The sequence below is a fragment of the Panthera uncia genome, chromosome F1 (genome assembly GCF_023721935.1).
Source record: "Panthera uncia isolate 11264 chromosome F1, Puncia_PCG_1.0, whole genome shotgun sequence".
NCBI lineage: Eukaryota > Metazoa > Chordata > Mammalia > Carnivora > Felidae > Panthera > Panthera uncia.
The window spans coordinates 23,403,092-23,430,824 of record NC_064813.1 but is presented as its reverse complement, the minus strand read 5'-3'; the positions used below and the strand labels follow the sequence as shown (position 1 = coordinate 23,430,824).

Here is a 27,733-nt window from a genome sequence, read left to right as displayed (position 1 = left end):
AGAGAGAGAAGATGGGGAGGAGAGAGAGTACACAGCGCACACAAAACCTCTTAAGGTCTGGGTTCAGAACTGAAACAATGGCACATTCTATTGACCAAAGAAATTCATGAGACCAGAGATGGTCTCTTAGTTTCCAGAGATGGAAAACAAATCCCACTTCTTTTGGGGGAGACTGTCGAAGTCACACTGCAAAGGGTGTGAGTATAGTGAGGGATGGAGAATTAGGACCAGTTGTTGTCGTGAGTCTGCCACATTAAACTAGTGGGAGATAAAGTCAGAGAAGTCATGGGAATCTAGGTGGTGTGGGGCCTTGCAGGCCAAAGTAAGTCCTTTGGCTTTTGCTCTGAGATGAGAAACAAATGGAGGGTTTCCAAGAGAAGAGTGATACAGGCTAACTTCTATTTTCATGGAATCACTCTGGCTGTAAGGTTAAGAATAGACTGAAGTGGGGAAGGAGACAGTGAGGAGGCTACCACAGCAATCCAGGCAAGAGGCAATGGTGGCTTGGCCTGGAAAATAGTAATAGTAGTGTTGGGAAGTGGTCTTGCATCTTGGCTCATAGAGGAGGGAATGAACACCAACATTTTGGTATTTTCTTCATATGAAGAGAAATGCAGGGGAGGAAGGTTTCTCCTCTCTGTCTCCTCCCCATTGAGCACCCCTTCTCAGACAAAAAAAGACAAATGTGATAGGCAAGAGTCTGACATTTCCTGGGACATGCTTTAGTAATGGGCAGGGACTTACTCTGTCTGCTGAGCAAAACCAGTCCAGAATGTTCCCTTCACTGGAAGTGTGCTGCTAGATAGTGGGCTCCTACTCTACCCCCTGGTAGTTGAGGGTGTGAGGCAGCCCAGGTCCTCACAGGTGCCTGGTGAATGAACTTGGGTTGACTCTGCATACCCAACTCTCAGATACACACTGAGTTGAGCAGGTCTCAAAGTCTGGTTGCAGTGGGAGTAAGAGGCTTCATTCGACCTCAGCCTTGTTTCTTTGCATTCAGAATCTTTGGGTCAGCCAGTGCCCCACTTAGCTCCCTTTGTATGAGTTCCCCCACTGGTGACAAGAGAGGTGAGTCACAGAACCTGAAGACCTAACATCAACATCAAGCTCAACTGAGAATTTGCTGCCATGTTAACCCTTGGCATAGTCTTCCTTTCTTTTTTTCTGGTGTTAGGTAGTCTTTCTTCATCCCTCTATCCCTTTTTCTGAGCCATATTTGAAAGAATGTGAAATTACATTTTTATTAGTGATGCCTCCCTTAGTTTCAAGTAACAGGAACACATTTAAGCTCTCTTAAAGACAAAGCTAGAATTTGTTTTGAAGAAACAAATTTGTCTCAAGACCCAAGGGCAGATACATAGTAGACTTCATAAGTAAACTATGGAGTGCATGGGTGGCTCAGTTGGTTAAGCGTCCAGCTCCTGGTTTTGGCTCAGGTCATGATCTCATGGTTTGTGGGTTTGAGCCCTACATCGAGCTGTCAGCACAGAGCCTGCTTGGGATTCTGTCTCTCTCTCTGTCTCTGCCCCTCCCTGCTCTCTCTTTAAATAAATAAATAAATAAACTTATTTTAAAAATTAAAAAAAAAGAGAAATAAACTATAGCCAGAGCTTCAAATGCAGTCAGGACTTTCCCTTCCGTCCCTAGAGGAGGTGAACACACACCCTAGTTTGCACAGAACTATCCTGGTTTACATCTGCCAGATGTAAACAACAGGCAGAAACCACACAGTGACTTAAATAAGGGAAGCTTAATACAAATATTTTTAAATTTTTGATAAAAGAGCAATTATAAGATATAGGGAAACTCTATGTGGTATCCTAGGGCCAAGGGAGAGTACCTAAGGAGAGACAGATATGAAAGGGGACCCCCTTCCCAAGGCTGGACTTGCAACCATTGGATGGCAGAGAGATTTGCCCAGACCAGAGCTGGTCTGCAATCCGTGAGCAAGCAGGAAGCAACTCTCTGGGGCACAGGTTGAGCATAGAAAATCTGCAGCCAGGTCTGGCACAGGAGCTTGAAGAGAGAGTGGGGTGCCATTGCAGACAGGAGGCTTGGAATATACCATGTCCATGTCAAGACGGCCAGGTGATCACTGGCCAGGTTGGGGCTGTAAAGTCACCAAGGGACCATGAGTTCTGAGCCTGTGGCTGGGATAGAGTACCACCAACTGACAATGCGGCTGCCAGAACCAGCAGGAAGGCCCCTTCCTCCTGCATTATCCCTCTAGTACCCTCTCCTGAGAAACCTCAACAGGTGTTCTTTGTAGGGGAGAAATGCTTTAAAGGAATTCCATTTGTTATTGTGGAACCTGTATGGAAGGGTGAATTCGGATCTGAGAGACAATAAATTGCTAACTGATGCAGCTCTCAACAATACCCTGGTACGAATGATTAATTCCCAGAATAGTCAGATTCATAGAGAAAGAATGTAGAAGAGTAATTACCAAAGGCTGGGAGCATGGGGGAATTGGAGAAGTATTGTTCACTGGGTAGAGTTTCAGTTTGGGACGATGAAAAGGTTCTGGGGATGGATGGTGGTGAAGGTTGCCCAACAATATAATGTACTGAATGCCACTGAATTACACATTCAAAAAGGATTACAATAGTAAATTCTACATTGTACATATTCTATCACAATTACAAAAAAGGTTAATTCATGGTCACTGTATTTGTCTCTCACCTCTGCTCCACTCTGTACATTGACTTTCTTCTTCGTTTCTCTGTTTCTCTTCGACACCCTGGAAAATCTGGCTGCCGACAGCTCTTGACCTAAAACAGCTCTTCTTTTCTCAAGCAACCAGCCACACTGAGTCTGGCTCTCACAAGTCCCTCTCGCAAATTCTCATGTAAGTTCTGCAGCTGCTTTGGTCCAGTGCTCATCTTGGCCATTGGGCCAGTATCACCTGATATGACTTTGCAGAAGTGTTTGTGTGTGGTGTTGGGGATAGGATGGAAGAGGGAGAGGAAACTGTAGTGACAAAACAAGGGAAATCTGCTATAATCATTTAATGGCTCCCCTTCTCTCCCTTCCAGAGTTTTAACTAAATAGGGAAGCCAGGCAAATAAGTAAATAAGTAAATATTTTAAAATTCACATTAAGAGGGAAACCAATAAGTAAAATAATGCCAGATCAGTCAAATATTTTTCCTCCTTTCCACCTGTGCTAGTGGTCTGAATTAATAATAGAGGCATACGGCCAAATAATCAGAATTATTCATCAAGCTAATTAACCACATATAGTTTTCTAAGTAGCCACAAAATGGTGGAAATCTTTATTCATACATATATAGTGAGATTTACAAATGTATTGTGGTTGTTACAGTGATTATCATTTTTTATCTTTGTAGGCACAACTTCTTGAATTGATATATATTCCCATCAGGTGCTTCAGAGAAGCTCTGACCTTTTTCTCGACAGGCAAAAATGTGCATTTTGGCACCAGATTATCGGATGGAAAAATACAGGCATTTTCTAAGCCCTAAACACAGAGTGTGCCATCTATTAGTTTGGATTTCTTCCTTAACTATCATCATACTAATATGTGGTGGTTTTTCCAAGAAGAAATGAATCCAAATCTATCTTTGGACTCAGAATCCCGGAAGCCTGGGTTTTATCACTGGCTGGTCACAGATGCACTGAAAATGGGTAAGTCACCTCCATCTTTGTCTGAATTTCTCCATCTGGCAAATGTAAATTCTGACACTCGCCATCAGATAATGTTTGCAAAATGTTTGATGGTCCTTGCTGGTAGACAGTATGTAATTGCAAACAGTTGGATCATTTTTTTTCTGTCCTAAAAATTCTTCTCTTTTTCTAGAAACTATTTTTAAATTAAAAATGTCACTTTTAAAGTATGGGCACATGGCAATAAAATTCAGTTGGTACTAGAGAGTAATTTTTTTAAAAAGTAAAGGTCTTTCTCTATGGCATTCCCCAGAAGTAACAGCTTAAGAGTTTCCTATTTTTAATCCTTCTGAGGCGAACCTCCGCAACAATAATTTATTATCCCTTTATTTTTGATGTATCAGCTTCAAAGTATAGCTGATGGGCCCCCTTATGAAAGATGAGGAGCTTGGCTCATTTACACTTTCCTTCAACAACCACTGCCAGATATATTTCATTTTTTTATTATTCCTTTAGATACGTCGATAGCTTTGTACAATGTATTCAACCTTCCATTTCTTGATCCATCAATTTTAGGCAGGATGTCAATACTTCCCTCTAAGTTAATGAGAGATTTAACAGCCCTACCTTTCCCTCCTCCTCTCTTGGTCACAGTGTCACAGTTCATCATATAGTTAATTTACATGGTCAAATGTATAGAATTTATTATTTCTGATATAATTAATTTTGGTGTGTTTTGGCCATGTATTAAGTCTAAAAACAGCCAGAATTTATAATATTTTAATTAGATGAATACTATTGATTAAACAATTTCATTCCATTCAAATAAAAAAAATATGTATTGATTGCATATGCAGTACCAGCACTGTGCTAAGTGCTAAAGATACATCAATGCACAGAACAGAGAAAAAAAAAAAAAACCTGCCTTCGTAGAGCTTACCTTTTAATGTATATGTGTGGACTCAGAGAAAAAGTGATGAAACTATTTCATTTAACCTGTGCTGATAGAAAAAGAAATTCCCAGGGGCACCTGGCTGGCCCAGTAAGTAGAGCATGTGACTCTCAGTCTCAGGGTTGTAAGTTCAAGCCCCCATGTTGGGCATGGAGTCAACCGAAAGGAAGGAAGGAAGGAAGGAAGGAAGGAAGGAAGGAAGGAGGAAATGCGCAGATGTAAATTGGGAGGAGGAGGGAGAAATAGAGGAAGCAGGGCACTGAATTTTTATAATGCATTATTATCATATGCCTTCACTTTCTTACTAAAATAATAATTTAAAATTTACAGCAATTTAGAAGAAATTTACTTCTTCTTGAAGCTGTTCTTTCCAAGGCCTCCTCATTTGCTAATCTAGTTTGGGTTGCTAATTTGTGAAACCTGGTTTTCAATATCATTTTGCTGGGTTTTTGTTGTTGTTGTTTTTTACTGCATGTATTTTTGTATTTTTTTTCCAATTTTACTTTGTGTTAAGCAGTTGGGCTTGGGCAATTGTTATTTGTATGGCTTGTCTTTCTCTTTTCTTTATCCTTCTGTATAAATTCTAAAATCATTATTTCACAAAGCATCATATTTCATATAAGGACATTATTTTTACCATTTTACTCTCCCATTTCATTGATAGTTTTTACTGGGTATAAAATTATTTGTTCAAAATCAATTTCCATTAGAACTCTGAATGTGTTTCTCTCTTATCCCAATGGAAAAGTTTGATGCCAATCTGGTTTTCACTCCAGCAAGGCTAACTTGTCCTGCTCACTCACCACCACATAAGCATGAAATATTTTTTTTTAATTTTTTTTAATCTTTATTTATTTTTGAGAGAGAGAGAGACAGAGTGCAAGCGGGGGAGGAACAGAGACACAGGGAGACACAGAATCCGAAGCAGGCTCTAGGCTCCCAGCTGTCAGCACAGAGCCCAACACGGGGCTCAAACCCATGAACCACGAGATCATGACCTGAGCTGAAGTTGGATGCTTAACCGACTGAGCCACCCAGGCGCCCCATGAAATATTTTTGTCTTTAACCTTGGCTTAAACACATTTCATAAGGATGTACTTAAGTGTGAACATTTTTTATATTAATTGTGCTGGGTACCTCCAAGTTGCTGACATTCATAAGATTCTTATTTGTCTTCAGCTATGGAAAAATTTCCTCTAATATATTTTTGGATAAATTCTTGACCTTTTAAAAATCACACTGATTACATTTATGCCCTTTTCTATTACTTCTCCATATTTTTTTTCATTCTTCTCCTAATTCACTTCTCTGCTTTTTTGCTCTATATTTTGGGATACTTACCTAACTAGATGGATCACTGGTAAATTTTACCCAACATTTAAGGAAGAAATTATACCAATTCTCTATCATCTCCTTCAGAGAATAGAAGCAGAAGGAATGTTACCTACCTCATTCTGTTTGGCCAACATAACCCTAATTCCAAAATCAAAGACATTATAAGAAAAGAAAACTGTAATATTCCTCACGAATATAGATGGAAAAATCCTCAACAAAATACTAGAGAATTGAATTAAACAATGTATAAAAAAGAATTATATACCAAGAACAAGTGGGATTTATCCCAAGTATGTAAGGCTGGTTCAACATTTAAAAATGAAGTAATGTAATCTATCATATCAAGAGTCTAAAGAATAAAAATCACATGATCGTATCAATAAATGCAGAAAAAACATTTGGCAAAATCCAATACCCATTTGTGATCAAAAATGCTCAGTAAACTAGAAATAGAGGGGAACTTTCTCAACTTGATAAAGAATATCTATGGGGCGCCTGGGTGGCTCGGTTGGTTAAGCGTCCAACTTCGGCTCAGGTCATGATCTCACGGTCCGTGAGTTTGAGCCCCATGTCAGGCTCTGTGCTGACCGCTCAGAGCCTGGAGCCTGTTTCAGATTCTGTGTCTCCCTCTCTCTCTGCCCCTCCCCTGTTCATGCTCTGTCTCTCTCTGTCTCAAAAATAAATAAACGTTAAAAAAAAATTAAAAAAAAAAAAGAATATCTACAGAAACCCCTACAGTTAACATCATACTTAATGGTGATAAACTTCAATATCAGAAACAAGGTAAAGAAGTTCCCTCTCAGCACTGCTTTTAAACATTGTAATGGGATTCCTAATTAATGTAATAAGACAAGAAAAAGAAATAACAGATATAAGTTGGAAAGGAAGAAATAAAACTGTCTTTGTTTGCAGAGAACATGATTGTCCATGTAGAAAATCAGAAGGAATCAATAAGGAAAAAAAAAACCCTAGAATTAATTAAGTGCTTACCAGAAGGTTTTAGGATACACAGTTAATATTAAAAAGTCAATCACTTTTCAGTATACTAGCAATTAACAAGTGGAATCTGAAATTAAAAACAATACTATTTTTATCAGCACTCCCCAAAATGAAACACTTAGGTATAAATCTAACAAAAGCTGGACAAGATCTTTATGAGGAAAACTACAAAACTCTGATGAATGAAATTAGAGAAGAATTAAATAAACTGAACTAATGGAGAGATATTCAGTATTGTCAAGATGTCACTTCTTCCCAACTTGGTGTATAAATTCAATACAATCCATATCAAAATCCCAGCAAATTATCTTGTGGTAATGGATAAATTGATTCTAAAATTTATAGAGAGGCAAAAAGCTCAGAATAGAAAACACAATATTGAAGGAGAGGAATAAATTCAGAAGACTCACATTAGCCAACTTTAGAATTTACTATACAGCTACAGCAGTCAAGACAGTGTGGTATTGGTAAAAGAATAGACAAATAGATCAATGCAACAGAATAGAGAGTCAATGAATACATGCAAGTAGATATAGTTAGATGATGTTTGGCAAAAGCGTAAAAGCAATATAGTAAAATGTAGTCTTTCCAATAAATGGTGCTGGACCACCTGGATATCCACAGGCCAAAAAAAAAAAAAAAAAAAGAATCTAGACACGGACCTTATACTATTCACAAAAATTAACTCAGAATAGACCAGAGACCTAAATGCAAAAAAAAAAACTAAAAAACTAGAAAATAATAGGAGAAAACATTGATCACCTTGGGTATGGCAAGGACTTTTTGGATATGACACCCAAGGCATGATCCATGAAAGAAATAATTGGTAAGCTGGACTCCATTAAAATTAAAAACTTGACTTCTGTGAAAGATAGTATCATGGGAATGAGAAGACAAACCACAGCCTGGGAGAAAATATTTGCAAAAGACATGTCTGATAAAGGATTTTTATCTGAAATGTGCAAGGAACTCTTTAAACTCAACAATAAGAAAACTAGCAACTGGATTAAAAAATGGCCAGAAAAAAAAAAAAATGGCCAGAGACTTTAACAGACACCTCACCTAAGAAGATATGCAGATAGCAAATAAGTATATGAAAAAAAATGCTCCACATCATATATTATTAGGGAAATGAAAATTAAAACAACCAGATACCATGACATACCTATGAAAATGGCTAAAATCCACAACACTAACAATACCAAATGCTGATGAGGATAGGATACAGAGCAACCGAAACTCATGTACTGCTTGTGAGTTCAAAATGGTACAATCACTTTAGAAGTCAGTTTGGCAGTCTTTTATAAAACTAAACACTCTCTTACCGTATGATCCAGCAATCCTGCTCATCGGTATTTATTCAAAGGAGTTAAAAAATTATGTCCACACAAAAATGTTGTGCACAGATGTTTACAGCATCTTTATTCAGTGCCAAAATTTGGAAGCAGCAAACATGTTCTTCAGTAGATGAATGGGTAAATAAACTGTGGTACATCTAGACAATTGATATTACTCAGTGGCAAAAAGAAACAACCTATCAAGCCATGAAAAGACACGAAGGAAACTTAAATGATATTACTAAGTGAAAGAAGCCAATCTGAAAAGGCTATATACTGCATGGAAACCATATGACATCCTGAAAAAGGCAAAGTTATAGAGACATGAAAAGATCAGTGGTTGCCAGGGGTTTGGGGGCAGGGAGGGAGGGATGAATAGGCGCGGCAGTGAAAATACTCTGTATGATACTTTTCTGATAGATATATGTCATTATATGTTTGTCTAGACCCAGAGAATGTACAACATCGAGAGTGAACCCTGATGTAAACTATGGACTTTGGGTGATTATGCTGTGTCAGTGTAGGTTTATCAGTTATAACATATGTATCACTTTAGTGGGAGATAATGGGGGAGGCTATATATTTGTGGGGGCTGGGAGTATATGGGAACTCTCTGGACTTAAAATTGCTCTTAAAACATTGTCTTTATTTAAAAATTATGCTAATTCTAAGAAGCCAGCCTCAGAAGACCAATATTGTATGATTCCACTTATATGAAATGTTCAGAATAAGCAAATCTGCAGACAGAACGTAGGGGAGGGATTGCCTAGGGCTGGCAGAATAGTAGGTTTAGGGAGATGGAAAAAGAGTACACAGCTTCTACTCGGTAATGAAAACATTGTAAAATTGATTGCGGTGATGTTTGCACCAACTCTCTAAAAGCCACTTACTTGTATACTTCAAAAAATAAGATTGGGTCAGGAGGCAGTATTGAACAGGGTTTAAGAACATAGACTTTGGAATTAGACTTACCTGAGTTTACTGACTTTACTACGTACTGGTTGTGTGACTTCTCACACAGTTCTCTCTGAATCTCCACTTCCACATCTGGAAAATACAAATAAAGTCATCACACACACACACACACACACACACACACACACACACACACACCTCAAAGAGTCTGGACAGTATCCTGAGGAACCAGGGCAGGGGAAGCCAAAGGTTCCCACCCTCTCCTCTGCAGCAGCACTCACCTCACTGACTGGGCGCCATGGCAAAGAGGCAGCTCCCTGTTGCCACCCTTGCCACAGGGAGGGAAGACAGATCAAATTCATTGAGACACCAACTGATTGTCACCTTCTCTTGGCCCTTCCTTTCTCTGTGAATTTGGTCAATACCAGACCCATGTCCATAAAGACCCTTCCTCAGATTTGAAAAATGGATAGGGGGTGAAAGAGAGCAAGAAATGAACTCTAAAAATCTCTCACCATCATGATGCTATAGCAAAGGTCCCAGGTGCACTGCAGACAAAGATTGGACATTTATCAAGTAAAAACTGCAGGCTAGGATGAATTACTTCATTGGATGTGGAAATTACAAGTGGTACTTAAATGCTAGCTGCTTTTGGCACGGACAGAGTGGATTAATCATTATGGTGTAATATAAAGTCCAGATGAAACAAAGTCAGCCCAGCAATTTTAGCTGGAGAGGACAGTGTAAACACTACAAAAACAACCAGGCAAAAAAATATAAACTGTGGAGAGCAGCCATTTCCAAAGCCACTCAGGAACCAGTTTTCCAAGAGAATGTTTTATCTCAAGCCAAGTGGACCTAAGATTAAAACCCTAAGATTAAAGCCTCTTGTATCTACTCATCCGTGGTTATCAATAAAGGACCACTCATCCAAGGGAAAAGTATCCCAACTCATTTTTTTTTTTTACTTACTTCATTCTGATCTATAATTGATTCTTACTGCGAAGACAACAAGGAAGCCGTGACTAATATTTTGTCAGGAAGCAAATCCACCCTACATATCAGTACAAAACTAGAACTAGCCATCGGGGGTGGCTGGTTCTAAGCAAGATGATAATGATGACATAGAGTCGTGAAATGTCCAAGCTAAAGGGAAAATAAGAACATTAAACATGATGTGACAATACAATGATTATAGCAAACATTTATTAAGAACTTAATATGTCCAGGAAGTATTTAATAATTCACATGTTTTAACTCATTGAACCCCAAGCATACCCCTATAAGATAGGTACAACCAATATTCCCATTATTTAGGGGTGGTTAGGTGGCCCCATCAGTTAAGAGCCTTACTCCTCATTTGGCTCAGGTCATGATCTCACAGCTGATGGGGCTGACCCCACGTCAAGTTCTGCACTGACTGCATGAAGCTTGCTTGGGATTCTCTCTCTCCTTTTCTCTCTGCCCTGTCCCCACTCATTCATTCTCTCTCTCTCTCTCTCTCTCTCCCTCTTAAAAGAAATAAACAAACTTAAAAAATATTCCCATTATTCATAAGATAAAACCGAGGATAGAGACCAACTCTCTCATTGGGCACTTCTGAAAACTGAGGCCAAAGGTAGTGAGAAAACTTGCATGTAGTTATTGAAGTTTGTTGTATTTCCTTCAAACATCCTTCATCATTCTTTACCTTCTTCCTCTTCACTCCATTTCAGGTGCTCAGTTCACTCTCTCTTTTTTTTAAATAAAGAAACCCATTTTCAGGAAAAAATCCTATATTAGCCGTTTACCCCATAGTTGTCAAGGTCACTGCCATCCAAATGATGCTGATGTCAAATCCAATGTTTAGTTCTCCATCTTCCTCTTATTTGTCCCATCAGCAGCAATTGACATAATCGATCTCTCTCTCCCTTCCTCCTTGGAAATCTTTTCTTCTTTTGGTTTCTGGTACACTATTCTCTCTTAAATTTCCTTCTACCTCAGTGGTTGCTACTTCAATGTCTCTTTTATTGGTTCCTTCTCTTTTCCCTGACTCTAAGCCTGGGACTTAGTTATTGGACCTCTTCTCTTCCATAACTATACCCACTCCCTTGGTGATTCCTTCTAGTCACATGGCTTTAAATGTGATTACTGAATTTATATGTTCAGTCATGACTTTGTCACAGAAGCCCAGACACATGTATTCTACTTGACACATATATCTACTTGACATCCCCACTTGGATTTCTAAGTGACATCTCAAACACTAACTGAAACCAAAGGTGTGATTTCTCCTGATCAATCCTGCTTTGCCCAGTCTTCCCTACACCCATAAATGGCAACTCGACCCTTCCAGTTGCTTAAGTCAAGAATCTTGAAATCATCCTGATTCCTCTCTTTATCCCATATTCATTTGAACAAATTCTGTGGCTCTACTATCAACTACACCTACAATTCAATGCCTTCTTGCCATCTCCATAACTATTGCACTGGTCTGGTCCAAGTCTCTATCATCTTGCCTGGATTGTCCTAATAGTATCCTAATTGCTCAGGTTTTCCAACTCTGTCCCACTGCAGTAGCTAGAGGGCTCTTTTAAAAGTATAAGTTAAAAATCCTCCAATAGCTTCATATGTCACTCGGGGAAATGACCAAATTCCTTCACTGGTTCATAGGCTCTATGTGCTTTGCAAGTGTTTTAACCCCACCCAAATATCTCTCTGACCTCTCTCTCTTACTTATAACTTCCTTTAGGCCATTTGTTTTTGGTATCTTTGTTGTTCTTGAATTGAGCCGTATGCCTACCTCAGGGTCTTTGCATGTGCTATTTTTCAGTCTGGAACACTTTTCTCCAGATATATGCATGACTGGCATCATTCTTACTTTATTTAATTTTTGCTGTGCTCAAAACTCACTTTATTAGAGAAGCCATCTACTACAAATAACAAGACAGCATTTCTGTATTCCTGATACTCTATATCTTGATTTAAGCCTTAGCAATTATGATACTTGATTATTATATGTTTAGTTATTTATTATTGGTCTCTCCCAATTAATTATGAGCCACATGAACTCAGAGATTTTGGTTTTTTTGTTCACAACCCCCAGCACCTCAAACAATGCTTGACACTATTGAGTGAATTAATTAATTAATTAAATCAGATTGTTACCTATTGTGAGTCCTACTGACAATTAAGACTTATCTCTCATTGGAGAAACAAAGGTATCTATCCTATCAAAGAACTTCAAGACTTAGATATGGTGATGGTGAATGTATCCATGAAATTATTCTTCATGAGGTCCCTGACTCTGTCTTCTTATGGATTTATCCTGATAACTATTTCTTTAAGAATTCATTTAAAAATTAAAATTAATGATAAAAGAATGACTATATTGCTTTAGTTTGGACAGGGCTCTTTCAGGCCTTAAAATAAGTTGATCATAATGGCCATTGGCTTGACTAGACTTTGTGCCACCTGTTTGCTATAGGAAGTCTTTCCCCTTCACAAACCTTGGGGCAAAGCATGAAGAACTGGGAGAATAATGGCCACAACTATCCTCTGGGAACAGACTTAAGGGCTATGTCACTTCCTTTAAAAAACACACCACACATACCCACTGCTAATATAAATACAATAGCCATGAGTCTGACTGCCATGGAGACCCAGCTGCACCACAAACCTCATGCCAGATGAACAGAAGGTTAAAGGAAGGAATCTGCTGAAAAGGCCAAGAGTTTGGTTTGCTTACAGAATATTTTTTATAACCTTTGCCCATTCAGCAATTGTGGTGTCACTGTTTTGTTTCTGTCCTTACTCCACAACATAGTACAGGGTCAAGAGTCCATCAGTGACTTATCTTACCCTTCTTGTTTTTTTGGTGTTTAATGTGGTTGTGCTTGATTAGGATAAACAGAAAAGAAGATTTGAATGAGTTCCTGTTTCAAAGGAAAGGGGGAACCCTGGTGATGCCCCACCCATATCCCCTTCATCTATTCTGAAGGTCACCTGCCAGTGGTTCCCACACACTCTGGTGGATTCCTGTGACTCTCCTCCTGAGAGCATTGTCTAGTTTCAAGAGTAAGCTTCACCATATTCTCTTATGCTCTAAAGACTGGAGCAGACCAAAAATGCTGAGAGCCAACACTCTAGGAGCTGCCCTCAACCAATGAAGATGGGAGTAGGTGATGAAGAATTCAGCTTTTCATTCACTCACAGGGACAGTTCTCAGATGTATTACATCCATTTTCTTATAACATCCCCAGAAGTATTAAGCCCCAGTCACCCACAATTCATTAACTCACAGTTTATTGGCTTTACCCCTTCTGTGTTTAATTTTCCTATACCCATAATGTTCTTCATAGAATCACTTCCCAAATAAATTACTTGTGCTGAAATTTCTTTTCTCAGATTCTGATTTTGGGGAATCCAAACTGAGATGGGCATATTTTGCTACCTGAAATGGCCTGGACCTATATTTGCTCTTAAGCAGAGCAAGAATTTGGAGTACAGAATTTCTGGCAGCTGCTGCTGCCACCTAGAAATTGTTATTGAACAACATGAAGCAATATGGCAAGGCTGAAACTGGTAATGTATCTTATCATTTGGATAATAATAAAATTACTTGTCACTTAGTAAATACCAAAGAAATAATACTTCATTTCTTCACTTACTTTATTGACTTAAGTATATGTAAATTATCAAAGTGAATAACATAGTAATGCATGTTATTGTTTGTATGATAATCAGATTCATTGTTTGTTATAGGGTACTTTTAAGAATTAATGGTCATCTATTAAATTTTTTAAACATATTCAGGAATGAGGAAGCTTTAGAAAAAAGCACTCCAGAAATCTGCATAAAGATTCCTTTGAGGGGCACCTGGCTGGCTCAGTCAGTAGAGCATATGACTCTTGAACTTGGGGTTTTGAGTTCAGGCCCCCCATTGGGTGTGGAGATTACTTAAAAACAAAATCTTACTATATGCTAAGAACTTGGATGTAAATTTAAAAAAAATAAATTAAATTTTAAAAATCTTAAAAAAATAAAAGATTCCTTTGAATCTTTGTTAAGTACTGGCTACACATGAAAAGAGTGAAATTGCACAAACTGTTCAAAGAATACTGGGAAGGGAGGGTCAACTTGCATAGAGATGAAGGTTTTCAAACTTGATCATCCATGGTGGAGAATCTTTGGAGATCACCTGGGACATTTAGTAGGGATTCTTGAGAGGTCACACTTTAGAAGTAGGACACAATTCCTGGAGTGAAAACTATTTTAGCACTACTTAGAAAAGCTTAAAAATAGTCCTCAGGAAGATTACTTTGATTTGAGAGTGATGTAAGTGTCTATGAATACAAAACCCAACCCTCTTTAAAAGAACAACAAAATCCAGACACTCAAGAATATAAGATTTACAATGTACAATTGTGCAATGTGCAATGTACAATTCACAGACCCAGTAAGTTTTTCTTTTGCTAGTTATAAGAAGGAGGAAAATGTGATCTCTAACCAGGAAAAAGGACAATAGAAACAGATCCAGAAATTACAGAAATGCTAGAAGTAACAGATGATAGATGACTGTTATTAATATTGTGTTCAAGTATATAAAGACATGAACATGTGAGAAAAGAGATGGAAGATATAAAAAATAAGTTAGAATGAACTTCAGGAGTAGAAAAATTAAGTATTTGAAATGAAAAAATCCACTGGATAGGATGAACAACAAATTTCACACTGCAGAAAAAAAAGACTAATGACTTTGAAAAGATATAGCAATAGCATCTATCCAAAATGAAGCAGAGAGAACAATAACTTTAAAAAATGAACAAAAGTTCAGTGACCTCTGAGACAGTATCGGGAATTCCAAGATACATGTAACCTGAATCCCAGAATAAGGAGAGAGAAAGGAAGGGAAAGCAAATATGTTGGAAGAATCAATGGCCGAAACAGTTCCAAATTTGATGAAGACTATAAACCCACAAATCCAAGAAGCTCAAAGCACCTCACATAAGATTTCACACACACATAGTAATACCCACATTTGGAGTGACATAAAGCACATTATAAAATTCTGCAAACCAGTGATAAAGAAAAATATTTTAGCAGCTGCCAAAGAAAAATGATAGTCTATACAGAGAAACAAAGTTAAGAATTATTCATACCTGTGGTCAGAAACTATGTAAACCAGAAAGAAAAATGAACCAAAATCTTTAAAATACTAAAAGAGGAAGTGCCCAGAGTGGCTCAGTTGGTTGAGTGTCCAACTCGATTTCAGCTCAGGTCATGATCCCAGGGTCATGGGATGGAGCCCCGCATCAGGCTCCACACTGAGCATGGAAGTTGCGTGAGTTCGAGCCCTGAGCTGGGCTCTGTGCTGACAGCTCAGAGCTTGAAGCCTGCTTCAGATTCTGTGTCTCCCTCTCTCTCTGACTTCCCCCACTAATACTTTGTCTCTGTCTCTCTCTGAAAAATACACATTAAAAAATCATTTAAATGAATAAATAAATAATTAAAAATAAAATACTGAAGGAGGAAAAATATTGTCAACCTAGAAATCCATATGTAACTAAAATATTCTTCAGAATATGGTCATTTTTTTAAGACAACAGCTGTGACAATTCATCATCAAGAGGACTACATTACAAGAAAGTTAGAAAAAAAAGTTGCTCAAATAGGAGACAGTGACACAAGATGAAAACATGGATTTATTTAAAAGAATTAAGAGTAATCAGCAATAATAAATATGTAGATAAACATAAAAGATTATTTTCTCATTTTAAAATTTCTTTAAAATATAATTAACCTTTTACAGTAATAATAATAATAATGTTTTCTTTGCTTTATAACAGATGTATAAATAAAGCAAATGACATTAATGGCATAAAAGAAAAGAGGAGGAAGTGGAAACATAATGCAAATGTCTTATATGTCAATTGATATAATATTATTGAAGGTAGTTTGGATAAATTAAATATGTATGTTATAAACCCTAGAGCAACCAGTTTTTCTTTTAAGTATAGGTAATAAAATAGTAAATAAACATAGAATTGATAGGCTAAAATTGATAAAATAGAGATAAAATGAATGCTACAACATAATGAACTAAACCAAAAAAAAAAAAAAAAAAGGCAGAGAGAAGATAGATAGATAGATAGATAGCAGATAGAATGAGTAGAAAAAAAGAACAAAATTATAGGTTTAAATCCAAATATATTGAACATTACATTAAATATAAATGACCCACATATTTCAATTAAAAGACAAATTCTCAGATTAATAAAAAAGCAAGATCCAACCATACACTATCTATAAGAAACCCATTTTACATGTAAAGACACAGATACCTTAAAGGAATATGATGGAAGATTTAACACAAACAACAAAAAAATAGATCAATTGGATATTAGCAAAATTAAATCTTTTTGCTTCAAAAGACACCATCCAAAATGTGAAAAGACAATCCTCAGCATGAGACAAATATTTTTAAATCAGGACTCTTATAAGGGACTTGTGTTTAGGCTATATAAAGCATCACAGCTCAATAAAAAAAGATTACCTATTTTTAAAATGGGAAAGGATCTGAATAGACATTTCTCCAAAGAAGATACACAAATGGTCAATAAGCACATGAAAAGATGCTCAACATCATTAGCCATCAGTGAAGTGCAAATCAAAACCACAGTGAGATACCACTTCACACCTATTAGCATAGCTAGAATAAAAAAGACAATAGAAAGTTGATAAAAGTATGGAGAAATTAGAACCTTTATACACTGCTGGTGGAAATGTAAAATGGTGCATCCACTTTGGAAAACAATCTGGAAATTCCTCAAAATGTTAAACATGGAATTATTGTGTGACTCAGCAATTCTACTCCTATGTATATATCCAAGAGAAATAAAAATGTGTATCCACATAAAAACTTGTACATAAATATTCATAATATTATTCACAATAGCCAAAACAACTCAAGTATCCATGAACAAATGAATGGATAAATAAAATGTGGTAAATCCATATAGTAGAATATTATTTAATTATTAGATGGAAAAAATACTGATACAATCTGCAATATGAATGAACCTTGAAAATATTATGCTAAAGGAGGCAGACACAAAAGGCTACATATTGTGTTATCCCATTTCTTTTTTTAAGTTTACTTTTATTTATTTTGAGAAAGATACAGAGAACAAGCGGGGGAGCAACAGAGAGAGAAGGAGACAGAGAAACCCCAAGCAGGCCCCACACCATCAGCACAGAGCCTGACATGGGGCTCGATCTCATGAACTATGAGATCGTGACCTGAGCTGAAATCAAGAGTCAGAGCTTAACTGATTGAGCCACCCAGGTGCTCCTGTATTATTCCATTTCTATGAAATGTTCAGAAGAGGAAAGTCTATAATAGAGACAAAAGTAGATTAGTGGTTTCAAGGTCTGGGTGAATAGGGAAAATGGGATGACTGCTAAAGGATGTATAGTTTCTTTTTTTTTTTTAACGTTTATTTATTTTTGAGACAGAGAGAGACAGAGCATGAATGGGGGAGGGTCAGAGAGAGAGAGGGAGACACAGAATCTGAAACAGGCTCTAGGCTCTGCACTGTCAGCACAGAGCCCGACGCAGGGCTTGAACTCACGGACTGTGAGATCATGACCTGAGCCGAAGTCGGACACTCAACTGACTGAGCCACCCAGGCACCCCTATAGTTTCTTTTTAAGGTGATGAAAATGTTCTAAAATTGGTTGTGGTGATGGTTGCACAGCTATGAATATGCTAACTATTGAATTGCACACTTTAAAAAGAGTTAATTGTATGTTATGCAAATTATATCTCAATAAAGCTGTTATAAAAATAGTAAAATGATGGAAAAGTTATGCCGTGCAAAAACTAATAAAAAAGCTGAAGTAGACTTTGGAACAAAAATATTACCAGGGATAATGGGGAGCATTTTATGATGATGGAGTCAATTTACCATGCAGATATAACAGCTCAAATGCACCCAAAAATAGACCTCCAAATATATGAAGCGAAAGTTGACCAAACCAAAAGTGAAATAAGAAAATCCATAAATATGGTTGGAGATTTCAATTTTTATCTCTCAGTAATTGACACAGAAACTATATAAAAAATTAACAAAGATATCAAAGTCCTGAGCAAATTTGTCAACCAACTTGGCCTAATCAAGATCAATAGAATACTTCACCTAACAGCAAAATATACATTCTTTTCTAGTGTTCCTGGAACATTCACTAAAATAAGCCATTTTCTGGGGCATAAAATAAATCTCAATAAATTAAAAAATATATAAATAAAAAATCATGGTCTCTGTCTATAATAAGAATTAAATCAGAAATGATAAAAAAAAAAGTATCTGGATATTTGGAAATTAAATAAGCATTTCTAAAGAACCCATGGGTCAGAAAAGACATCACAAGAGAATTTAGAAAACATTTAGAACTGAATAACAATGAAAATGCAACATGTTAAAATTAGAGAGACATAGCTAAAACACTTAGCTGTTTAGTGTGTAAATCACTCTTAAAGGGAAGTTCATAGCTTTAAAAGCTTATATTTAAAAAGACGAAAGGAGGGGCGCCTGGGTGGCTCAGTTGGTTAAGCGTCTGATTCTGGATCTCTTGGTTCATGAGATCTAGCCCGAGTTGAGCTTTGTGCTGACAGTGGGGAGCCTGTTTGGGATTCTGTCTCTGCCTCTCTCTCTGCCCCTCCCCAACTTGTGTGCATGCTCTGGAAAGAAAGAAAGAAAAGGATTAAAATTAATTATTTAACCTTCCAATGTAAAAATCTAGATAAAGAAGAGTAAATTGAAATGTTATAGAAAATAATAAAAATGATTTAAAAAATCAATAAGATCAAAAGCAATTTATTTAATCAATAAAATTGATAAACCTTTAGTCAGAATTATTAAGATTAAAAAAACAGAGAAATCACAAATTACTAACATCAATAATAGGAAGAGACATCACTGCACATCCTTCAGATATTAAAAAGATAATAAGAAAAAACTTTTTAGAAGGAAATATAGGCAAACGTCTTCGTGGCCTTCAGATAGTCAAAGATTTCTTAGTTCAAAAAAAAAAAAAAAAGGATAAACCCTAAATGAAATAATGATAAATTGGAGTTTATCAAAATAAAAAAACTTCTGCTCTTTCAAAGACCCTTTTAAGAAAATTAAAAGACAAGCCACAGGAAAAAAAAAAAGACAAGCCACAAACAGGGAAGACAGTATTTACAGTACACATATCTGACATAAGACTTATATCCAGAATATACAAGGAACTCTCCAGAATATAGAGAACTCTCTTGATCAATCAGTACACAAACACAAACAACACAAGAATGCTCAATAAGTGCATGAAAAAATGGGGCACCTGGGTGGCACAGTTGGTTAAGCATCTGACTTCAGCTCAGGTCATGATCTCATGGTCCATGGGTTTGAGCCCCACATCAGGCTCTGTGCTGACAGCTGCTCTGTGCTGGAGCCTGCTTCAAATTCTGTGTCGGCCTAGCTCTCTGCCCCTCCCCCACTCACACTCTGTCTTTCAAAAATGAATAAATGTTAAAAAAAATTAAAAAATAATAAGTCCATGAAAAAATGATTAACATGAATAATAAATAGGGAAATTCTAATTATACCTAAATTCTAATTATATAATTTTATACCATTTGGATCTCTTTTTCTTTATTATCATGCATCATTTATTGAATACATCATCTTTTGCCTATTGTGTGTAATGCTACCTCTATTATATATGAACTTGCCATATATGTGAACATCTGTTTCTGAGATCTATTTGTCTATCCCTGTGCCAACACCACATATTCTTAGTTACTATAGCTTAATAATTAGTATTATATTTGGTAGGGCAACTGTCCCTCTCCAGCAGAAATAAACAAATCCTCTCTGAGGAAGCAGATTTTACAACTGTTAAGGAACAAAAATTCAACTGAGAAAAATGTTAAAGATATAATTGGTTTATTAATTTATGAATTGAACATTATCCCATCTAACAAGCAGAGGGGAGCTCTGGGGAGCTGTACCAAATGGAAGGATTTCATAGACAGAAATGGGGCAGAACAAATTTGCAAAAGAAAAGAAAGGATTGTTTCCGGCAAGGTCACCTTCTCGTAGGGGGTAGGACAGGGAGTTTTATTAAATGGATTACCTCATCTTTTGGGGGTAGGTAAACAGGATCCATGTGACAGATTACCTCATTGCTGCTGACCAGAAAATTCCTGACTGACTGGTTAAAGCTATATTTCTTGGGGAGGTTGAAACTGCAATTGGAGTAGATATTAAGCCCCACTTGGTGACTTTGTCCAGCATAACTGACTCCATTCTGGGCTTGTGGTTTTCTATTTTAGCACAAACCTCAAAGAAATCCCATAGTTAAGGTTGTATGTTCCATGCACTCACCAAAATGTTACTGCACATAGAGAAAATACACAACCATAAATGAGATTCAACAAAAATAGCAAACCACAGAATCAGACCTGCAAAAACTGATATTATAATTATCAGATACCAAATATATAATAAATAAATATGTATAAATCCATATAAAGGAATAGAATTAGAAAAAAGAACTCTGAAAAGAATCTACAGCAGTGAAAATTATAATAACTGAAAGTAGGATCTGGATAGATTGATTTAACATTTTATTAAACACAGTTAAAGAAACAATTAGTGATTTGGAAGTTAAAGCTGAAGAAATTACACATAATGTGGGACAGAGACAAGGCAAAGGGAAATATGGCAAAGAGATTCAGAAACAAGGAAAGAAGAGTTAACAGATCCAACTTACATATAATCTGAGTTCTAAAAAGAAATAACCATGGGGGACACACAATATTAAAAGACATAATGACTGAGTGTTTTCAAGAAGGGATTAAGAACACCAAACCTTAAACCAAGGAAATTCCCCAAAGCAACAAACACCATAAGTAAAAAGAAATACACATGAGTGACAAATTAAAAACAATGAAAACACAGAGAAGAGAAAAGAAGCAGCCAGAAAGGAAAAAAAAAAAAGAGAGAGAGAGAGAGAGAGAGAGCAGGACATCTACAGTGACTGATAGCTGACTTCTCAGAAACAACAGTGGAACCCAAAAGAACTGAAAATACATTTTCAGAGTACTGTAAGAAAATAACTTTCAACCTAGAATTCTATACAGTTAATCCTCAGAAAACATGAGTTTGAACTGCACGTGTCCACTTACATATAGATTTTTTACAGTCCAATACTATAAATGTATTTTCTCTTCCTTATGGTTTTCTTTACAATCTTTTCTTCTCTCTGGCTTCCTTTATTGTAAGAATACAGCGTATAATGCATACAACATACATAATATGTGTTAATCAGCTATGTTATCGGTAAGGCTTCTGGTCAACAGTAGACTATTAGTAAAGTTTTGGGAGAGTCAAAAGTTATACCCAGATTTGCAACTGTCAGCACCCCTAACTCCTGTGTTTTTCAAGGGTCAACTGTATTCAGTGATAGAATCATTCAAAAGTAAAGGCAAAATAAAGATATATTCAGACACAAGCCCAAAATGGTTTACTATCAACACATCTTCACAAAAGAACTTCTAATGAAGGTGTATCACATCAGAAGGAAGATATGTGATGTATGAAAATGGAAAGTATAAATATTGACTATGTACAATGGCAAAATTAATGTCTAATTGGTGAGGCTACATATCAAGAGAGGATAGCATATTGCTTAGGGAGGGTGATGATTGGCTTGAAACATTTGAAGACTCATATGGTTCTGAAGAAGAGTAAAATTATTTAACATGTCAATGCATGTTAAAATTTCTAGGATAATCATTAAAGGGATAGGATAGAAATAGCTGTAAATGTTAACTTTTATCCTCATTATTATTGTTATTATAGTTGCAATTATTATGTTCTTATAGAAAAAAAAAGGAAAGAGAAGGGGGGGAGAAAAAGACAAGGAAAGGATTCTATAGTCAAATCAGTTTTTCTTAACCAAAACAGATTTATTTCCTGCTTGATTTCTCTAAGTTTTTTCTCAGCTAATGGGCATTCTAAATCCCCAGATAGACTGTAGAGGGTGTGCAGAATTTTGTTTATTTGACATCAGAACCTTTAGCTCATTAAACATTTATTAATATATTGAGAAACTTGAAGGTTAGAGAATACCTTTTAAACTGAATGTGAATCTCCTACAGCTTGATTTGCTTGTTTAAGGGATTAATATAACCATGTGGGCTTGAAGAGACTAACAGACTAGATTAACAAGGTCAATCTCAGAAAGACCTCAGGTCTGAGAAAAGAAGACAGTAATGAAGAGTTGAAAATACTCTTGTCCAATGATACCACGAAGGAGGGGACATATTGCAAGTTATTAAACTGGAAGAAAAAAATTAAAGCACCACCTAGCAAATAGGTTGGAAAGCTTCTGCTATAAGGCTGGTGGAACATCTGGGAACACTGCCAAGTAATTTTGGGGAAGAGACTTGGCACTAATTGTGGCCTTGTGTTCTTTGTGAAAGAAGAAAAAGATTATTTTATAAGTCATAATACACTACCTAGAAGCCAAATTGCCAGTTAAAATTCTATTTGCAGGCAGGTGTAAGGTTTCAATATAGCTTTCACCTAACATCATAGAATACTGCCTCTTTGTAATCAAATAGGATGCCAACTATCGTTTCAGCTCCATTTTTGATGTTTCAAATGTTCAGAAAAATAGCAGGTTAGGAATGTCTGTAATTATAATGGAATCTTATGTGTCTGCTCTAAATGCAGCTGTTTGGTTTATACAGTCCAGAGGAAATAAATCACCAAATATAGAAAGGTGCTTTTGCTCTTATCAGCTCAATTAATTATTTCCTCTGGAAGTTAACATTTTATTTATTTTATTTTTTTAATGTTTATTTGTTTTTGAGAGAGAGAGAGAGAGAGAGAGAGAGGAGGAGGAGGAGGAGGAGGAGGGGCAGAGAGAGAGGGAGACACAGAATCTGAAGCAGGCTCCAGGCTCTGAGCTGTCCACACACAGCCCGACACAGGGCTCAAACTCAGGAACAGTGAGATAATGACCTGAGCTGAAGTGAGATACTTAACCAACTGAGCCACCCAGGCACCCCTAGAAGTTAACATTTTTTAAATGGATCCAAACAAAGAGAAAGGGGAAGGTATTTGGTGGCTAGCTTTTAAAATTCTATGCTGTTTAGTATCTTTTTAAAAAAAAGTCTGTGATACTTAAGTTGCCACTGATGTAATATAATCCCATTGATGCTTTTATGTAACTATACATACACTAGGCTTGTTTTCTCTGAAGACTTAAAGAAATTTGGAGGCATCAATCTTCACATTCCTCATGGTGGAAGGCTTAAAGAGCAAGCCACATCTGAGCTGGCCTTGAAAACTCTGGTAAGTGGAAAGAAGAGATGCCTTTCACCCCATTCTCCACAACTGGAATGCCCTTGACACTTTTTTCTCTTGCTCTCCAAGTCCTAACAGTCTCAGGGCCTGCCACCACCATGAAGCCTCCCTTGATGTCTCTGGTCCATCTTAATATCTTTTCTTTCTCTGAAGGAAAAGCGGGTATCTCTTGTTCTCTTCATGGTAGCACTCAAATCCTACTGCTGTTCATTGTGCCCTCATTATTGATTATATGACCTACTCCTCTAAACAGAGAGATTCTTCCAGGCACAGCCAGTTCTTCTATTCCTTCTTCTAAGTCTATTTATTTATTTTACAGAGATTTATTATATTTAGAAAGAGTGTGGGCACTTGTGGGGTGGGGGTGTGTGGAAAGGGAGGGAGAGAGAGAGAATCCCGGGGCTGGAACTCACAAACTCTGAGATCCTAACCTGAGCGGAAATCAAGAGTTGGACGGTTAACCAGCAGAACCACCCAGGCCCCCAGGGTAGCTCTTATATTTCTGATTCTTGTTCAGTTCAGTGCTGGGGTTACAGTCGGTGGCCCATAAATACTTGTTAATAAAGTGACTAATGAAAGACCTAGAGAAGTCAACTGCTTAGGAAACAATTATTCTGGCTGCTCCCTGACAGCAGGGAGGTTCGGGGTGGTCTGCGGTTTGGGAAGGACTTGTATGGTACCATTCTTGCCATCCATTTTGAAAGAGTTCAAGGGAACACACTGCTCCAGGGAGCGCTGGTTTCTGGTCTGTGCTTATGATCCGGTTGGACCAAAAGCAAACTGAAGGGCCTTTCCCAGAGAGTCACAGCCCTCTCTGTGACAAGGAACTGCTGTGGACAGCTGAGGGAGGACGGGGGTCGGGGCAGGAAGTGGAGCTGGAGCCACAGTTCTATTTTTCAGTCCTCCTTTGTCCTTTAGCCACCACACCTTGCTGCCCGGTTTGTTCTTCCAACCCCAACACCCCCTTCCTTGTAGGCTTGTATCTTAAAGGACTGCTTCAAGGTGAGGATTTTGAAAAGTACGTTGGGGACTTGTAAGCTCCTCCCCCAAGCAAAGTCAGCAGGAGGCATGTTGACGATGGCTGTTTGCTCTCAACACACGGAGAGTTTGCAGAAAACTGGAGGTCAGACCCCTGCCTCTTGGGCTCCGGAGGCCTCGTGCGGCCAGGACAGATGCAGCGGGCCTAGCGACTATTGCAAGCCCGCATCGGACCTGGCAGAGCTAGGGGAACACAGCCTTGCGCCCTGCCGCTTCGGCCAGTGACGCGTGGGTGAGAGGACCCGTGTGCAGTGCGGATGGCGCAGGGTGTGCGCTGAAGACGCACGGAGCAGGCTCCTTGAATGCGACGCCCACTGAGGCGGCGCAGGACCCACCGCAGCATCAACTGCTGATCTATTTCAGTGGTGGCGTTTCCGCAGGAATGGGAAACTATTTATTCTCAGATCCTTAGCTGGTTTCCTTTTACATAACTTCTGCGTCTTTCAATTATGTTCACTTTGGGGGAGCCCTAGGGCTCTCCTAAACCATACAGGTGTGGAATTTTAATAAAACACGATTTATTAAAATCCGAGCTCACAAAATTGGTAAATTATGGAGATGGATTATTTTTACCGAAAAAGGATTTTGTGATCAAATTCAGGTTCCCTTTTGTTAATCCCTAATTCTCCTAGTGCGTATAATAACATCACATTGTGGATTTCTTCAGAAGTAATCCATGTGCCCAGCTATAGTACATCATGGCAGGTAAAACCCCGTTATTTGACTTCAACAGGACCTAGATTTGAGACCAGGCTCTGACACTTACTTGCTGTGCGTTTGAATAAACTTATTATCCTGTCAAAAATACAAATTAAAATTGTTGCAAGTGTTAAATGAGATAGCATAGCTCAAACACTTAGCATACAGTAAGAGCTCCCTATTTTAGTGAAATTCTTTGTCTTCTTATCAGAGTATTCATAAAGGTCGGTTGACCCACATCTGGTTTAAATGCAACTTTTTTTGTATCTTTTGTGTAAGAGTTAGATCTACCTTTGTTGCTGTGACTTACTTCTGTGACCATTCTGCCAGTTTCCTGTCCTGCCCAGTGGTTTGGGTCCTATGGCCTTGGATTTCCCCAAAGGCCAAAGTCCTCCCATCACAGAAGTGGGTGGAAAAAGGGCTACTTCCATATCATACTGCCTGTAGGCTGAGAGTCTGCATAATTAGATGGGTTTCTCTCTAAAATAATGCTTCTCAAAGCATAGCCAATGAACCCCTTTATCATAATCTTAGGCGTGTTTATTAAATTGCAGATTCCTAGGGTCCTACCTCACAGCTTTTGAAATAGAATCTTTTGTGGAGGTTCTAGGGTAAGAATCTTCATTGTAATAAGCACCCAGCTTATTCTGATGCTAACCAAATAAAATTGTAGAACTGCTCCAGTGCAGTCCTCAAGTTTGCCTGATTATGGAATGGCCTAGGGATATTTAATAAAAATAGAGGTTCCTGGGCCCCACCCCACAATTTCTAGGAAGGAGCCTGAGGATGTGTATTTTTAAAATATTTTTTAATGCTTATTTATTTTTGAGAGACAGAGAGAGAGACAGAGAGAGCTCAAGTAGGGGAGGGGCAGAGAGAGAGGGAGACACAGAATCCTAAGTGGGCTCCAGGCTCCGAGCTGTCAGCACAGAGCCAGATACCGGGCTCGAACCCACAAACCTTGAGATTATGACCTAAGCAAGGTCAGACGCTTAACCGACTGAGCCACCCAGGTGCCCAGAGGATATTTTCTAATAAGTGCCCTCAGGTGATTCTGATGATCTGGCAAATGCAGGAAATGCTGCTCTAGAATGACTGGCCAGTGGCACCTTTGGTGGTAGTGGTGGTAGCAGGAAAGGGATGGGGGCAGTGATCAGGGACGGGATGATGGTTTGAATGATCCAGAGAGTGACTTAGGTCAAGAGCTGAGCCCCCGCTGTAAGGGTTCATCTTTGCTTTTTACTTTTTTTTTTTTTTTAATGTTTATTCATTCTTGAGAGAGAGACAGAGTGTAAGTGGGGGAGGGGCAGAGAGAGCGGGAGACACAGAACCCAAAGCAGGATCCAGTCTCCGAGCCGTCAGCACAGAGCCCAATGTGGGGCTTGAACTCACAAACTGTGAGATCATGACCTGAGCTGAGGTCGGACACCCAATCAACTGAGCCACCCAGGCACCCCAAGAGCTGAACTCTTAACCAGTAACTGAGCCACCCAGGCGCCCCTCCACATCACCTTTGCTTTTCAGCATCTCCCCCTGTGTGCTAGTCTGTGTCCAGCCGCTCCCACAGTGTTTCAGAAAGCAAAACCGAGTCACTTTGGGGAGATGAAGCAAATGCAAGAGTGAATAGTGAAGCTCCTGGGCAGGAACCAGCAATCTCAGATGAACAACTGTGGGGCTGTGAGTAAATGGAAAGAACAGCTGCTTATCATAACAGCCATCCCTGGTTCTCTCTTACAGCCTGGCTGAAGTTCCCATTGTCACCTTTTTCAGGAATTGCCTCCTTTCCTTAAGACAGTCTGACTAGGTTTGTAACTCAAATGGCTTTCATCAAAACAACACCCTGCACCAGGTGCTGGCCATTCAGTGACCTGTGACTGAGCTGTGCCTTACCTACTGTCTTTCTGGACCTCTGTGCCAGCCTCTGCAGCCAGATTAGTTCTTTCAGAGCTTGCACTGGGTCCCAGCTTTTCCTCAGCAACAGCAGTCCAGGGATGACAGGTGCCATGCTTTCTGCACAAGTCTTAATCTGCGGTGAGTAGAACAGTAATGCTTCAACCTCATATTTTATCGGCAGATATGGCTACCAGGTAAAAAACCTACTTGTTACAAAGATGCTCTCTTGGGATACTCATCCTGTCTCCATGGTGCTCTCCTTACTCCCAGCAAAGCTGGACAATACTTCCCTTAGTCTGCTGTCTACCCAGTGATGGGAAGGCAGCCTACAAGCAGAGGAGTCTTCTCTCTCTCCTTCTTCAACTGATATTCACAAGGTACCTGTTCTGTAATTTTGCCCCCAGTTACTTTGGACCTGGGTCTACCACCTCATGACAATACTGAGTTTTTTCTTTCCCTCTGGTGGGGATTATCTGTGATCCCAGTGGGTAATAAAATTTGCAATGAGGAAGACTCTGATACCACCGTAGTCCTTCA

General features: G+C 38.2%; 1 long non-coding RNA gene across 1 annotated transcript; it reads left to right on the top strand.

The window, feature by feature from the left end:
- On the top strand, window positions 1-26,724 carry LOC125925232 (uncharacterized). The gene is made up of 4 exons (XR_007458740.1): window positions 1-2,848; window positions 3,350-3,647; window positions 13,551-13,727; window positions 23,446-26,724. It is a non-coding gene; the product is annotated as an uncharacterized LOC125925232 (long non-coding RNA).
- The last annotated feature ends 1,009 nt before the right edge of the window (window positions 26,725-27,733 follow it).